We start from the raw sequence: 14,364 nt of genomic DNA on the forward strand, positions 1-14,364 counted from the left end.
TTTTTTAAAAAAAAGCATGTCAACCTTTTGTCATGTCGATCGTGCTTATGTCGACCTATTTAAGGTGTCGACTTAGTTACTGTAGACCAATGGTGGTCGACCTAAGTGTAGTCAACCCTATGAACCACACCCCTTTTTGAGATGCCACTTATTGTTATGAACTGAGTATCTGGAACTCAGGAGAGGGGGTGGGGACTGGGGCGTTCCAGTACTCACGTGTGGAGCTGCAGCTGGATGTTGATAATCGCAGCTACACCTACTCTAACCACTGACTACATTATTCCTCCCAGTAGTCGGTTGGTGCCTGCAGAGCTAGTCTTCTTTTATAGCAGCAGTGTTTGAATGGGCGAATTAGGTCCGCCCAGACTCCAATGCCCCCAGTCTTACAAGGTTAATAAGGGGAAAGCTAACTAAGACTAGCATGACTACTTATGGGGGGAAAATACAGAGAAAACAATAAACAGATTTTGTGCGGCGCGGCCGCCAAAACCCATGCACAGCAACCAAGGCAAATGGCGGAACCGAAGGAGACGATATCGTCGCTACTCAAGGTGTACAACAAAAGTATCACAGCCCAGCCGTAAAATGTGACACCGTCGCAAATAATCAACGAGGGCTGTGTGGAACCACCGCAGAAACAACACAATGAAAGTAGAACGGAAGATGCGACCTCTGCCGCTAAATGCGGCAGAGCCGCTAACTCACGGTACCACGAGAGGCGAACGCAGAAACTACCGGAGCTCAGAGGTGTACTGGAACTGGACCAACTCCACTAGAAGCAGACCAGGAGACAAGCTGGACACGATCCCTTTGACTGGATGCAGGCAACAGGAACACCAGGAATCACAAGCTGGAACTGATCACTAACCGTAGGAAAGCAGACTGACTCACAGGAAGCTATCACCAGCGGGGCTGTACTGTCCTGGCTCCCCTAAAAAGGCCCTTCCAACCAATCATGTGAGAACTAGGCAGCCTAGCCCCCCAGGCCCTGATTCAGCCAGCTGCAACATTGTGCGCTGAGGGCGGCATCCCGGCTGCTTAGTAACAGCCGGGACTGAACTATAGAGAGGCCACCTGGCGTCTCCGGACGCCAGGCAACCGGCTGGAACAGGACACCCAATGGCGGAAGTGACATGCAAGGCATGTTGCCCAGCAATGGCTGGGAGCCGGTGCATCCCGTCACAGCTGTGGCAGCTGACACTTATGTTATTGTGCTGTTGAGCATGAAATTATACAAAAAAATTTAAAAATATATGATGCTTGATTTTATTATAAAAATGTGTTTAATTCAATATTTATATTTATCCCCTTTGGCTTTCCTTTTTGTCTGGCCAATATACTGTAGGTATCCGGACTCCAGGTCGACAACAAAAAGGTCGACACATCTTAGGTCGACACACCTTAGGTCGGCATGGACAACAGGTCAACATGGACAAAAGGTCGACATGAACAAGGTCGACATGGAAAAAGGTCGACATGAGTTTTTCAATTTTTTTTTCTTTTTTGGAACCTTTTCATACTTAACGATCCACGTGGGCTACGATTGGAACGGTAATCTGTGCCGAGCAAAGCGGAGTGGAGCGAAGGCACCATGCCCGAAGCATGGCGAGCAAAGCGAGCCATGCGAGGGGACGCGGTGCACTAATTGGGGTTCCCGGTCATTCTACGAAGAAAACAACACCAAAAAAACATAAAAAACTAATGTCGACCCTTTTCCATGTCGACATTGTTCCTGTTGACCTTTTGTCCATGTTGACCTACGCTGTGTCGACCAATTGGCATCGACCTAAGGCGTGTTGACCTTTTTGTTGTCGACCTGGAGTCCCAGACCCATACTGTAGTACGTAGGGGCATTCTACTGTGAAGGTAAATTACTTCTTCTGTTTCACAAGTTAGGTGTTGTTTATTGTGAGATGTTTTCCAGTTGTGGTGAACTTGAACATGGTTGTGGATTTTGATGTATGATGGTTATTCTGACATGCTTTGCAATTTAAGTATTGATGGTAACTGTGAAGATATCGGGTTCCAAATCACTCAAGCTTGGTGGTAGATGAAAAACCAAACAGGGTTTATTGACAGAATAGGTTATAATTAGAGATGAGCGGGTTTGGTTCCTCGGAATCCGAACCCCCCCGAACTTCAGCCTTTTTACACGGGTCCGAGGCAGACTCGGATCTTCCCGCCTTGCTCGGTTAACCCGAGCGCGCCCGAACGTCATCATCCCGCTGTCGGATTCTCGCGAGGCTCGTATTCTATCGCGAGACTCGGATTCTATATCAGGAGCCGCGCATCGCCGCCATTTTCACGCGTGCATTGAGATTGATAGGGAGAGGACGTGGCTGGCGTCCTCTCCGTTAGAATAGATAGAGACACTTGAGTTGATTTACTACTAACTTAGTAATTTTGGGGAGCATTAGGAGTACTCAGAGTGCAGAGTTTTGCTGATAGTTACTAGTGACCACCACCAGTTTTATTTATTATTTAATATAATCCGTTCTCTGCCTGAAAAAAAAAACGACACACAGTCACATACCATATCTGTGCTCAGCCTCAGTGTGCTGCATGATAATATCATCTATGTATATCTGACTGTGCTGAGTGCTCACTGCTCACACAGCTGAATTGTGGGGGAGACTGGGGTGCAGTTATAGCAGGAGTACAGTGCACACTTTTGCTGCCAGTGTGACTGACCAGTGACCACCAGTATATTGTCTGCCTGAAAAAGTTAAACACTCCTGTGGTGTTTTTTTTTTATTCTATAAACGCATTCTGCTGACAGTGTCCAGCAGGTCCGTCATTCATTATATTATATAAATATTTACCTGCAGCAGTGTTATATTTTTTTTGTTCATCTCTATCATCTTTATCATCTCTATATTAGCAGACGCAGTACGGTAGTCCACGGCTGTGGCTACCTCTGTGTCATCAGTGCTCGTCCATAATTGTATACCTACCTGTGGTGGGGTTTATTTTTCTATCTTCTTCATACTAGTAGTTTAGGAGTCTGCTGACAGTGTCCAGCAGGTCCGTCATTATATTATATATACCTGCAGTAGTGATATATATATATTTTTTATATCATTATCATCTCTATACTAGCAGACGCAGTACGGTAGTCCACGGCTGTAGCTACCTCTGTGTCGTCAGTGCTCGTCCATAATTGTATACCTACCTGTGGTGGGTTTTTTTTTTCTATCTTCTTCATACTAGTAGTTTAGGAGTCTGCTGACAGTGTCCAGCAGGTCCGTCATTATATTATATATACCTGCAGTAGTGATATATATATATTTTTTATATCATTATCATCTCTATACTAGCAGACGCAGTACGGTAGTCCACGGCTGTAGCTACCTCTGTGTCGTCAGTGCTCGTCCATAATTGTATACCTACCTGTGGTGGGGTTTATTTTTCTATCTTCTTCATACTAGTAGTTTAGGAGTCTGCTGACAGTGTCCAGCAGGTCAGTCATTATATTATATATACCTGCAGTAGTGATATATATATATTTTTTATATCATTATCATCTCTATACTAGCAGACGCAGTACGGTAGTCCACGGCTGTAGCTACCTCTGTGTCGTCAGTGCTCGTCCATAATTGTATACCTACCTGTGGTGGGTTTTTTTTTTCTATCTTCTTCATACTAGTAGTTTAGGAGTCTGCTGACAGTGTCCAGCAGGTCCGTCATTATATTATATATACCTCCAGTAGTGATATATATATATATATATATATTTTTTATATCATTATCATCTCTATACTAGCAGACGCAGTACGGTAGTCCACGGCTGTAGCTACCTCTGTGTCGTCAGTGCTCGTCCATAATTGTATACCTACCTGTGGTGTTTTTTTTTTTTCTATCTTCTTCATACTAGTAGTTTAGGAGTCTGCTGACAGTGTCCAGCAGGTCCGTCATTATATTATATATACCTGCAGTAGTGATATATATATATATTTTTTATATCATTATCATCTCTATACTAGCAGACGCAGTACAGTAGTCCACGGCTGTAGCTACCTCTGTGTCGTCAGTGCTCGTCCATAATTGTATACCTACCTGTGGTGGGGTTTTTTTTTCTATCTTCTTCATACTAGTAGTTTAGGAGTCTGCTGACAGTGTCCAGCAGGTCCGTCATTATATTATATATACCTGCAGTAGTGATATATATATATATTTTTATATCATTATCATATCTATACTAGCAGACGCAGTACGGTAGTCCACGGCTGTAGCTACCTCTGTGTCGTCAGTGCTCGTCCATAATTGTATACCTACCTGTGGTGGGGTTTTTTTTCTATCTTCTTCATACTAGTAGTTTAGGAGTCTGCTGACAGTGTCCAGCAGGTCCGTCATTATATTATATATACCTGCAGTAGTGATATATATATATTTTTTATATCATTATCATCTCTATACTAGCAGACGCAGTACGGTAGTCCACGGCTGTAGCTACCTCTGTGTCGTCAGTCACTCGTCATCCATAAGTATACTAGTATCCATCCATCTCCATTGTTTACCTGAGGTGCCTTTTAGTTGTGCCTATTAAAATATGGAGAACAAAAATGTTGAGGTTCCAAAAATAGGGAAAGATCAAGATCCACTTCCACCTCGTGCTGAAGCTGCTGCCACTAGTCATGGCCGAGACGATGAAATTCCATCAACGTCGTCTGCCAAGGCCGATGCCCAATGTCATAGTACAGAGCATGTAAAATCCAAAACACAAAATATCAGTAAAAAAAGGACTCAAAAATCTAAAATAAAATCGTCGGAGGAGAAGCGTAAACTTGCCAATATGCCATTTACCACACGGAGTGGCAAGGAACGGCTGAGGCCCTGGCCTATGTTCATGGCTAGTGGTTCAGCTTCACATGAGGATGGAAGCACTCAGCCTCTCGCTAGAAAAATGAAAAGACTTAAGCTGGCAAAAGCACATCAAAGAACTGTGCGTTCTTCGAAATCACAAATCCACAAGGAGAGTCCAATTGTGTCGGTTGCGATGCCTGACCTTCCCAACACTGGACGTGAAGAGCATGCGCCTTCCACCATTTGCACGCCCCCTGCAAGTGCTGGAAGGAGCACCCGCAGTCCAGTTCCTGATAGTCAGATTGAAGATGTCAGTGTTGAAGTACACCAGGATGAGGAGGATATGGGTGTTGCTGGCGCTGGGGAGGAAATTGACAAGGAGGATTCTGATAGTGAGGTGGTTTGTTTAAGTCAGGCACCCGGGGAGACACCTGTTGTCCGTGGGAGGAATATGGCCATTGACATGCCTGGTGAAAATACCCAAAAAATCAGCTCTTCGGTGTGGAAGTATTTCAACAGAAATGCGGACAACAGGTGTCATGCCGTGTGTTGCCTTTGTCAAGCTGTAATAAGTAGGGGTAAGGATGTTAACCACCTCGGAACATCCTCCCTTATACGTCACCTGCAGCGCATTCATCATAAGTCAGTGACAAGTTCAAAAACTTTGGGCGACAGCGGAAGCAGTCCACTGACCAGTAAATCCCTTCCTCTTGTAACCAAGCTCACGCAAACCACCCCACCAACTCCCTCAGTGTCAATTTCCTCCTTCCCCAGGAATGCCAATAGTCCTGCAGGCCATGTCACTGGCAATTCTGACGAGTCCTCTCCTGCCTGGGATTCCTCCGATGCATCCTTGCGTGTAACGCCTACTGCTGCTGGCGCTGCTGTTGTTGCTGCTGGGAGTCGATGGTCATCCCAGAGGGGAAGTCGTAAGATGACTTTTACTACTTCCACCAAGCAATTGACTGTCCAACAGTCCTTTGCGAGGAAGATGAAATATCACAGCAGTCATCCTGCTGCAAAGCGGATAACTGAGGCCTTGGCATCCTGGGCGGTGAGAAACGTGGTTCCGGTATCCATCATTACTGCAGAGCCAACTATAGACTTGTTTGAGGTACTGTGTCCCCGGTACCAAATACCATCTAGGTTCCATTTCTCTAGGCAGACGATACCGAAAATGTACACAGACCTCAGAAAAAGACTCACCAGTGTCCTAAAAAATGCAGTTGTACCCAATGTCCACTTAACCACGGACATGTGGACAAGTGGAGCAGGGCAGACTCAGGACTATATGACTGTGACAGCCCACTGGGTAGATGTATTGACTCCCGCCGCAAGAACAGCAGCGGCGGCACCAGTAGCAGCATCTCGCAAACGCCAACTCTTTCCTAGGCAGGCTACGCTTTGTATCACCGCTTTCCAGAATACGCACACAGCTGAAAACCTCTTACGGCAACTGAGGAAGATCATCGCAGAATGGCTTACCCCAATTGGACTCTCCTGTGGATTTGTGGAATCGGACAACGCCAGCAATATTGTGTGTGCATTAAATCTGGGCAAATTCCAGCACGTCCAATGTTTTGCACATACCTTGAATTTGGTGGTGCAGAATTATTTAAAAAACGAGAGGGGCGTGCAAGAGATGCTGTCGGTGGCCAGAAGAATTGCGGGACACTTTCGGCGTACAGGCACCACGTACAGAAGACTGGAGCAACACCAAAAACGCCTAAACCTGCCCTGCCATCATCAGAAGCAAGAAGTGGTAACGAGGTGGAATTCAACCCTCTATATGCTTCAGAGGTTGGAGGAGCAGCAAAAGGCCATTCAAGCCTATACAACCTCCCACGATATAGGAGGTGGAATGCACCTGTCTCAAGCGCAGTGGAGAATGATTTCAACGTTGTGCAAGGTTCTGCAACCTTTTGAACTTGCCACACGTGAAGTCAGTTCAGACACTGCCAGCCTGAGTCAGGTCATTCCCCTCATCAGGCTTTTGCAGAAGAAGCTGGAGACATTGAAGGAGGAGCTAACACAGAGCGATTCCGCTAGGCATGTGGGACTTGTGGATGGAGCCCTTAATTCGCTTAACAAGGATTCACGGGTGGTCAATCTGTTGAAATCAGAGCACTACATTTTGGCCACCGTGCTCGATCCTAGATTTAAAACCTACCTTGGATCTCTCTTTCCGGCAGACACAAGTCTGCAGGGGTTCAAAGAACTGCTGGTAAGAAAATTGTCAAGTCAAGCGGAACGCGACCTGTTAACAACATCTCCTCCTTCACATTCTCCCGCAACTGGGGGTGCGAGGAAAAGGCTCAGAATTCCGAGCCCACCCGCTGGCGGTGATGCAGGGCAGTCTGGAGCGACTGCTGATGCTGACATCTGGTCCGGACTGAAGGACCTGCCAACGATTACGGACATGTCGTCTACTGGCACTGCATATGATTCTCTCTCCATTGAAAGAATGGTGGAGGATTATATGAGTGACCGCATCCAAGTAGGCACGTCAGACAGACCGTACGTATACTGGCAGGAAAAAGAGGCAATTTGGAGGCCCTTGCACAAACTGGCTTTATTCTACCTAAGTTGCCCTCCCACAAGTGTGTACTCCGAAAGAGTGTTTAGTGCCGCCGCTCACCTTGTCAGCAATCGGCGTACGAGGTTACTTCCAGAAAATGTGGAGAAGATGATGTTCATTAAAATGAATTATAATCAATTCCTCCGTGGAGACATTCACCAGCAGCAATTGCCTCCACAAAGTACACAGGGAGCTGTGATGGTGGATTCCAGTGGGGACGAATTGATAATCTGTGAGGAGGGGGATGTACACGGTGATGAATCGGAGGATGATGATGAGGTGGACATCTTGCCTCTGTAGAGCCAGTTTGTGCAAGGAGAGATTAATTGCTTCTTTTTTGGTGGGGGTCCAAACCAACCCGTCATTTCAGTCACAGTCGTGTGGCAGACCCTGTCACTGAAATGATGGGTTGGTTAAAGTGTGCATGTCCTGTTTATACAACATAAGGGTGGGTGGGAGGGCCCAAGGACAATTCCATCTTGCACCTCTTTTTTCTTTCATTTTTCTTTGCGTCATGTGCTGTTTGGGGAGTGTTTTTTGGAAGGGCCATCCTGCGTGACACTGCAGTGCCACTCCTAGATGGGCCAGGTGTTTGTGTCGGCCACTTGGGTCGCTGAGCTTAGTCATCCAGCGACCTCGGTGCAAATTTTAGGACTAAAAATAATATTGTGAGGTGTGAGGTGTTCAGAATAGACTGAAAATGAGTGGAAATTATGGTTATTGAGGTTAATAATACTTTGGGATCAAAATGACCCCCAAATTCTATGATTTAAGCTGTTTTTTAGGGTTTTTTGAAAAAAAACACCCGAATCCAAAACACACCCGAATCCGACAAAAACAATTCGGTGAGGTTTTGCCAAAACGCGTTCGAACCCAAAACACGGCCACGGAACCGAACCCAAAACCAAAACACAAAACCCGAAAAATTTCCGGTGCACATCTCTAGTTATAATACAGTTCTGCACACTTCTGTAGTCCACTTCTACACGACGATTCCCTCTTGGAACTCCTGACAGAACATTACTTCTTAGCCAGTCACCTGCAACAATCTCTCCTTACCACAGCTCACACTCTCCCTGTCCCTCAGTCGAGGTCACTCCCATTGTTCCACCCCCCTGTCTATGCCTCACACAAGCAGGACAGTGAGGGTGTCACAGAGAAGTGGAGACGAGGTGTCTGGGTTCCTGCACACAATGGGGTGTACATGATCAGATTATCTACAGGCCCATACATAACCTGTTTACTGTTTAACCTGCTCATCTTACTCCCATCTGATTGTGCAGCTAGGGGACTTAAATTACAATGGACTGACTTAACTATATTAAACAACTCTGGCCTCCACTTATCCTGTTAACAGTTACATTGCACACAGTATAACTAAATAACCTACATCTTCCAAATATAGCAGATAAACATAACTGTACACTGTAACAATAACATCATACAATTCAATACAATATTGCCTAGTATATAGCCAAATACAGATCGGCAATTAGTGTAGTCCATGGGATTGGACCAGGGCTAGGAAAATAATTGTGTGTCTTTTACCACTGTGCGACACAACGTGCCGGCTGTGTCGTTATAGTAACCTTTAGTCAATGTGTTTTGTTTTTTTGTGTTTTGTTGAGGACGGAAGCTCTGTAATATATATTGCTTGATGGTCTTTGCACGTCGATAGATTATTTTTGGTTGAACTGTCTTTTAATGTTTCATCTAATTTCAGAATGTGCCAATGTTTTCGCACCATGTTTTCTATCAAAGCTGTATTGCTGTTTTGTTGTGTAATAAACGGAAGATTGTATGTGTTGTTCTTTTTGGTTGTTTTGTATTTCATTCGTTCCTTTCTATCTGTTTCTTGTAGTTTGGTGATTTGTTGTTGAATGTCTTTTTCTGGGTATCCTTTCTCAATTAAGTACTTTTTCATTATTTAACTCTATTCGAGGAAAGTTCCCTCATCTGTACAATTTCTTTTTAATCTCCTGATTTTTCCTCCTGGAATGTTCCTAATCCAATTTCTGTGGTGATTGCTACATATGGAAGTGAGTTGTTAACATTGACTTCTTTAAAGTGTGTTCTAATTTTAACTTGATTATTCTCAATGTAAATTTCTAAGTCCAGAAAGACAATTTGTTGTTTGCTTGTTGTTATCGTAAACTCAAGGTTAATTTGGTTACTGTTGATATATGTTGTAAATTTCTGCAAATCTTCATCTGATCCATCCCATATAAAGATGACATCATCGATGTAACGATACCAATAAATTAAGCCTACTGTGTAAGAATTTTTTGTCCAGATTAAATCTTCCTCCCATTTTCCAACAAACAGATTGGCATAGTTAAGTGCCATTTGGGTGCCCATGGCTGGGCCGCATTTTTGTAGGTAAAATTTACCGTCATGCAAAAAATAATTATGATTTAATATAAATTCAATATTTGCCATAATAAGATTGATTTGACGGTAGAGTATTTCATAGGTTTCAGAGTCTCCTAATAGTCGCTCTGCCTCTTCTTCATATTTCTCTCTTCTCATAATTATAATTACCCCTCCTTTATCTGCAGGTTTTATTACTATCATGGTATCTTGTTTCAATTCTTTAAGTGCCAAGGTTTCTTCTTTGGTCAGGTTACACTTTAGTTATTTTTTTTGTGGGATTTTTTCAATATCTTCTTCCAATAATTTTTGAAATGTGTTTATAAATTGTCACCCATATTGCCAAAAAGAGGCTGTTTAACAACCCATTCTATTTTCCACAGTTGTCACTTGCCACATAATTACATTTTAAAAGAAGTGCTCTCTTTATCACACAATATACTTGATTTATACAGATGAGCTGCTAAACAACCCTATAGTGCAGTATATATTTACTTTTATAAACTATTATTAGTGGGGTCTATTGCCAATGGGAGCTTGAAAGTTATTTTATAATGGGGCATATGGACACAGAAGGGATGGGGGGTGCAAAAAAACCCTATATATTTATATATTTATTTATTTTTTCATTATTTTTTTTGCAATTAAATATTTTTATATTTTATAAAAAAAATACTTTTTAAACTTTATTAAGTAATAAACAAAACATCAATTTCAGTTGGGAAAAAATCATCAGTTACAGTAAGTGGTTAAACCATGTAATGTGGCATAAATCATATCAGTGATTTATAAAACAAAATGCATACAATTTAATGCAATCTTGCCATCCTTAAATTCATTAAGAAAACATGTATATTGTGGATATGCAGAAACTTAATAGAGTTAGTATGAAAACCACCCGTGTATAAGCAACGTTGTGTATAACACATGCATTGTTAAGATGACAAAATGATTATGGATAGTGCATTTATTTTTATAGAAGTATAATTACTTACCACTCATGTCCATTTTTCAGGTCCATCACGTCCACTTCCACCGAGACCAGTTGTCCTTCCACAAGATCCAGAACAGCAGGAGATCATACTGACACTAGTGAATCCAGCTCAGCCTTTAGAAGACGAGCACCAGTTGCAACTGTAGACACACCTCAATACCACCAAACAACACCACAGGCTACACCCACACCTCACCGTACACCAACTGTTGAGGAGATGGCTATCTCACTGGAGAACGTAAGACAACAAACAGAACAATGAATGGCAATGAGCCACCAACTTCAGGACACTAGCACAAGAATGGCAAACAATATAGATTTGCGGTTGCTAAAGCTCACTCAGGCAGTTAAGGCCTAGACCGAGGAAATTGTTAACCTCCATAGGGAGGTATTAGGACAAAGAGCCACATTGGAAACAGCTTCAGTGTCAACTGTAAGCAGTTTGCCCACAACATCAGCTTCATCTACCACTCCCCCAGCCCTGACGCAGCCTGCGCACATGTGGCATAGGTAGAGGCAGTGGAAGCTCAGGGCCCAAAAGGTAATATATTTTTTGATGGAAATTTTACAAATGTTATCATGTCCATGTTTTTTTTAAATAAATTTGAATGCCACATTCTATGTTGTGTGTTTTATATTTACAAATCAAATCTGTCTTGAAAGTTTAATGTAGCTTTTTGTGTTACGATTCCTGTACTCCAGACTGGAGAAGATCTTATGGCAGAGATCTGAGTACAGGAATGAAATACAGGTTGTGGGAGCTGGAGAGCCTAGTAACCCCTGGCGCCCTAACTCCGTTGTCTCGCCCGTGTTATCAGAAATCCCCTGCGAGACTATGGTTGCTTGAGCCCATGGCAGCCGCGTTCGAAGGGCGGATTATGTCTGCCCAACCCCGATGCCCCCGCAGGTCTTAATGGGAGACAAGGGGAAGTCCGAGACAGGGAGATAACAAGGGGCCCTCTGACTAAGCAACCAAGCCAGGGGTTACAAGCTAACTTAACTAAATCAAAAGGTATGTGCGGACTAGCCGCCAGGGAAAAGGACAACCAAGGATCCACAGATCCGACACTCCTATCCGGCACCGCTGGACACCAGAGTGGATCTTGAGGAAGCGGAATCCTCCGCAAAGCTCCAGAACTCAAAATAAACACAATAATAAATAGTAGCGGACAAGCCGCAACACACGGCTGCGCCGCGACTCACGAACACCACCAGATGTTAAAGGTGCTCGGTCAGACTCCAGGAACAGATGGTAACTTCCGAGTACTGGATCACTGAGAACAGGAACAAACGAACAGACCGGGACTGGGAACTCTCTCTGCAGCAGAATCAGGCAAACAGGAAGCTATCACCGGCGTCTGTGAGGAGTCCTGGGAGTGCTTTTAACAGAGAGTCTTCCAATCAGCTGTTTGGAGGCTGATTGGATTAAATGCCATGCAGCTGACAAGCTGCATGGCCAGGAAAACAGATGAGTGATAATTACAACATGCCGTGCAGCTGCATGCTACACAGCCAGGAAACCAGTGATGATATAAAGTTAGACCCAGCAACGGGGAACACGATCCGACAGTGGCGTCCCCGTTGCTAGGCGCCGGCCGCACTGACGAGCGGACCCTCGGCGCCTAACAGTACCCCCCCCTTGAGGAGGGGTCAAGGAACCCCTAAATCCAGGTTTCTGAGGAAATTCTTGAAAAAATGCCCTTTTGAGCCTTGGGGCATGAAGGTCCTCATCTAGGACCCACGACCTTTCCTCAGGTCCATAACCTTTCCAATGCACCAAAAAATAAAGCCGACCCCGGGACAGCTTGGAATCGAGAACCTTCTCAACCACGAACTCCTGCTGACCCTGTACATTAACTGGTGATCTCCCCTGAGGTTTTTTACAAGGAAATCTGCTAGATGAAACATATGGTTTGAGCAAAGAGCAATGGAAGGTATTTCCGATTCGTAACGTTTTTGGTAGCTGTAACCGGAAAGCAACTGGATTGACTTTTTTGATAATGAGAAATGGTCCAATAAATCTAGGACCCAATCTGGCTGAGGTTTGTCGAAGTTTGATATTGCGAGTCGACAGCCACACCCTGTCTCCTACTCTAAAAGTGCACGGCCGCCGGAACCTGTCCGAAAAATCTTTTTCCTTGAAAGCTGCTTTTCTGAGAGCTATGTGCACTTTTTTCCAAATAAGTTTAAGATGAGAGGTCAGGGCCAGAGAGGAGACAGAGGAATGTTGGAAAAATGAATTAGCTCTGGGGTGGAAACCAAAAACTGCAAAAAATGGAGACACATTGGTGGAGGAATGACAGGCATTATTATAAGCAAACTCTGCCAATGGAAGAAACTCAGACCAGTCATTTTGGAGTTTGTCCGAGTACAAACGCAAATATTGTTTTAAGGATTGGTTCACTCGCTCAGTCTGTCCATTTGATTGTGGATGATAACCGGAGGTTAATGATAATTTCATTTTTAACGAAGCACAAAAAGACTTCCAAAACTGTGCAATGAATTGTGGACCCCTGTCAGATACAATATCAGTGGGTAACCCATGGAGTCTGAAAACATGACGGAGGAACAAGACTGCCAATCCCTGGGCAGATGGCAATCGGGGAAGACCAATAAAATGAGCCATCTTACTAAAACGGTCCACTACCACCCATATGACTGTGCATCCAGCTGACAGAGGGAGATCCACCACAAAATCCATGGAGATATGCGACCATGGTCTAAGAGGAACATTCAATGGCATAAGTTGACCAATAGGCAAAGAACGGGGAACTTTATGCTGTGCACAGACCTGACACGAAAAAACAAACTCTTTAATGTCTTTAGAAAGACCAGGCCACCACACTGAGCGGGATACCAATTCAAAAGTTTTAGCGACTCCCAGATGCCCTGCAACTTTGCTATCATGAAATTCCTCCAAAACAGTTGCTCTCAAAAACTCAGGAACAAAAAGACGACCAGCAGGAGTATTTCCCGGAGCTTGATGTTGAAGCAGCTTCAATTGAGAAAAAACATCCTGTGTGAGACCTGCCTGAATGACTGAAGGCGGAAGTATGAGAGTAACAGGACTGTTGTCTTGAGCGGGAAGAAAACTGCGTGAGAGGGCATCTGCCTTGGTATTCTTGGAACCAGGTCTGAAGGTGATAATGAATTTGAAACGAGTGAAAAATAAAGCCCAACGAGCCTGTCGGGCATTCAGTCGCTTAGCTGATTCAATGTATTGAAGATTTTTGTGATCTGTCAAAACAGAAATGGTATGGGTCGCTCCTTCAAGCCAATGTCTCCACTCCTCAAAAGCCCATTTAATAGCCAGCAACTCCCGATTACCAACATCGTAGTTGGATTCAGCAGATGAGAATTTCCTGGACATAAAGGCACAAGGATGTAACTCAAGGGAATCTGGATCCTTCTGAGAAAGGATAGCCCCTACACCAACCTCCGAGGCATCTACCTCAACGATGAAAGGCAATTCTGGGTTGGGATGTCTAAGGACAGGGGCTGAGACAAAGGCTTGTTTCAAGGCCTGAAAAGATACTTTAGCTTCACATGACCAATTGGTAGGATCTGCTCCCTTCTTAGTGAGTGCCACAATGGGAGCAACTATGTCAGAGAAAGAGTG

This window comes from Pseudophryne corroboree, chromosome 11 (assembly GCF_028390025.1).
Source record: "Pseudophryne corroboree isolate aPseCor3 chromosome 11, aPseCor3.hap2, whole genome shotgun sequence".
Lineage (NCBI taxonomy): Eukaryota > Metazoa > Chordata > Amphibia > Anura > Myobatrachidae > Pseudophryne > Pseudophryne corroboree.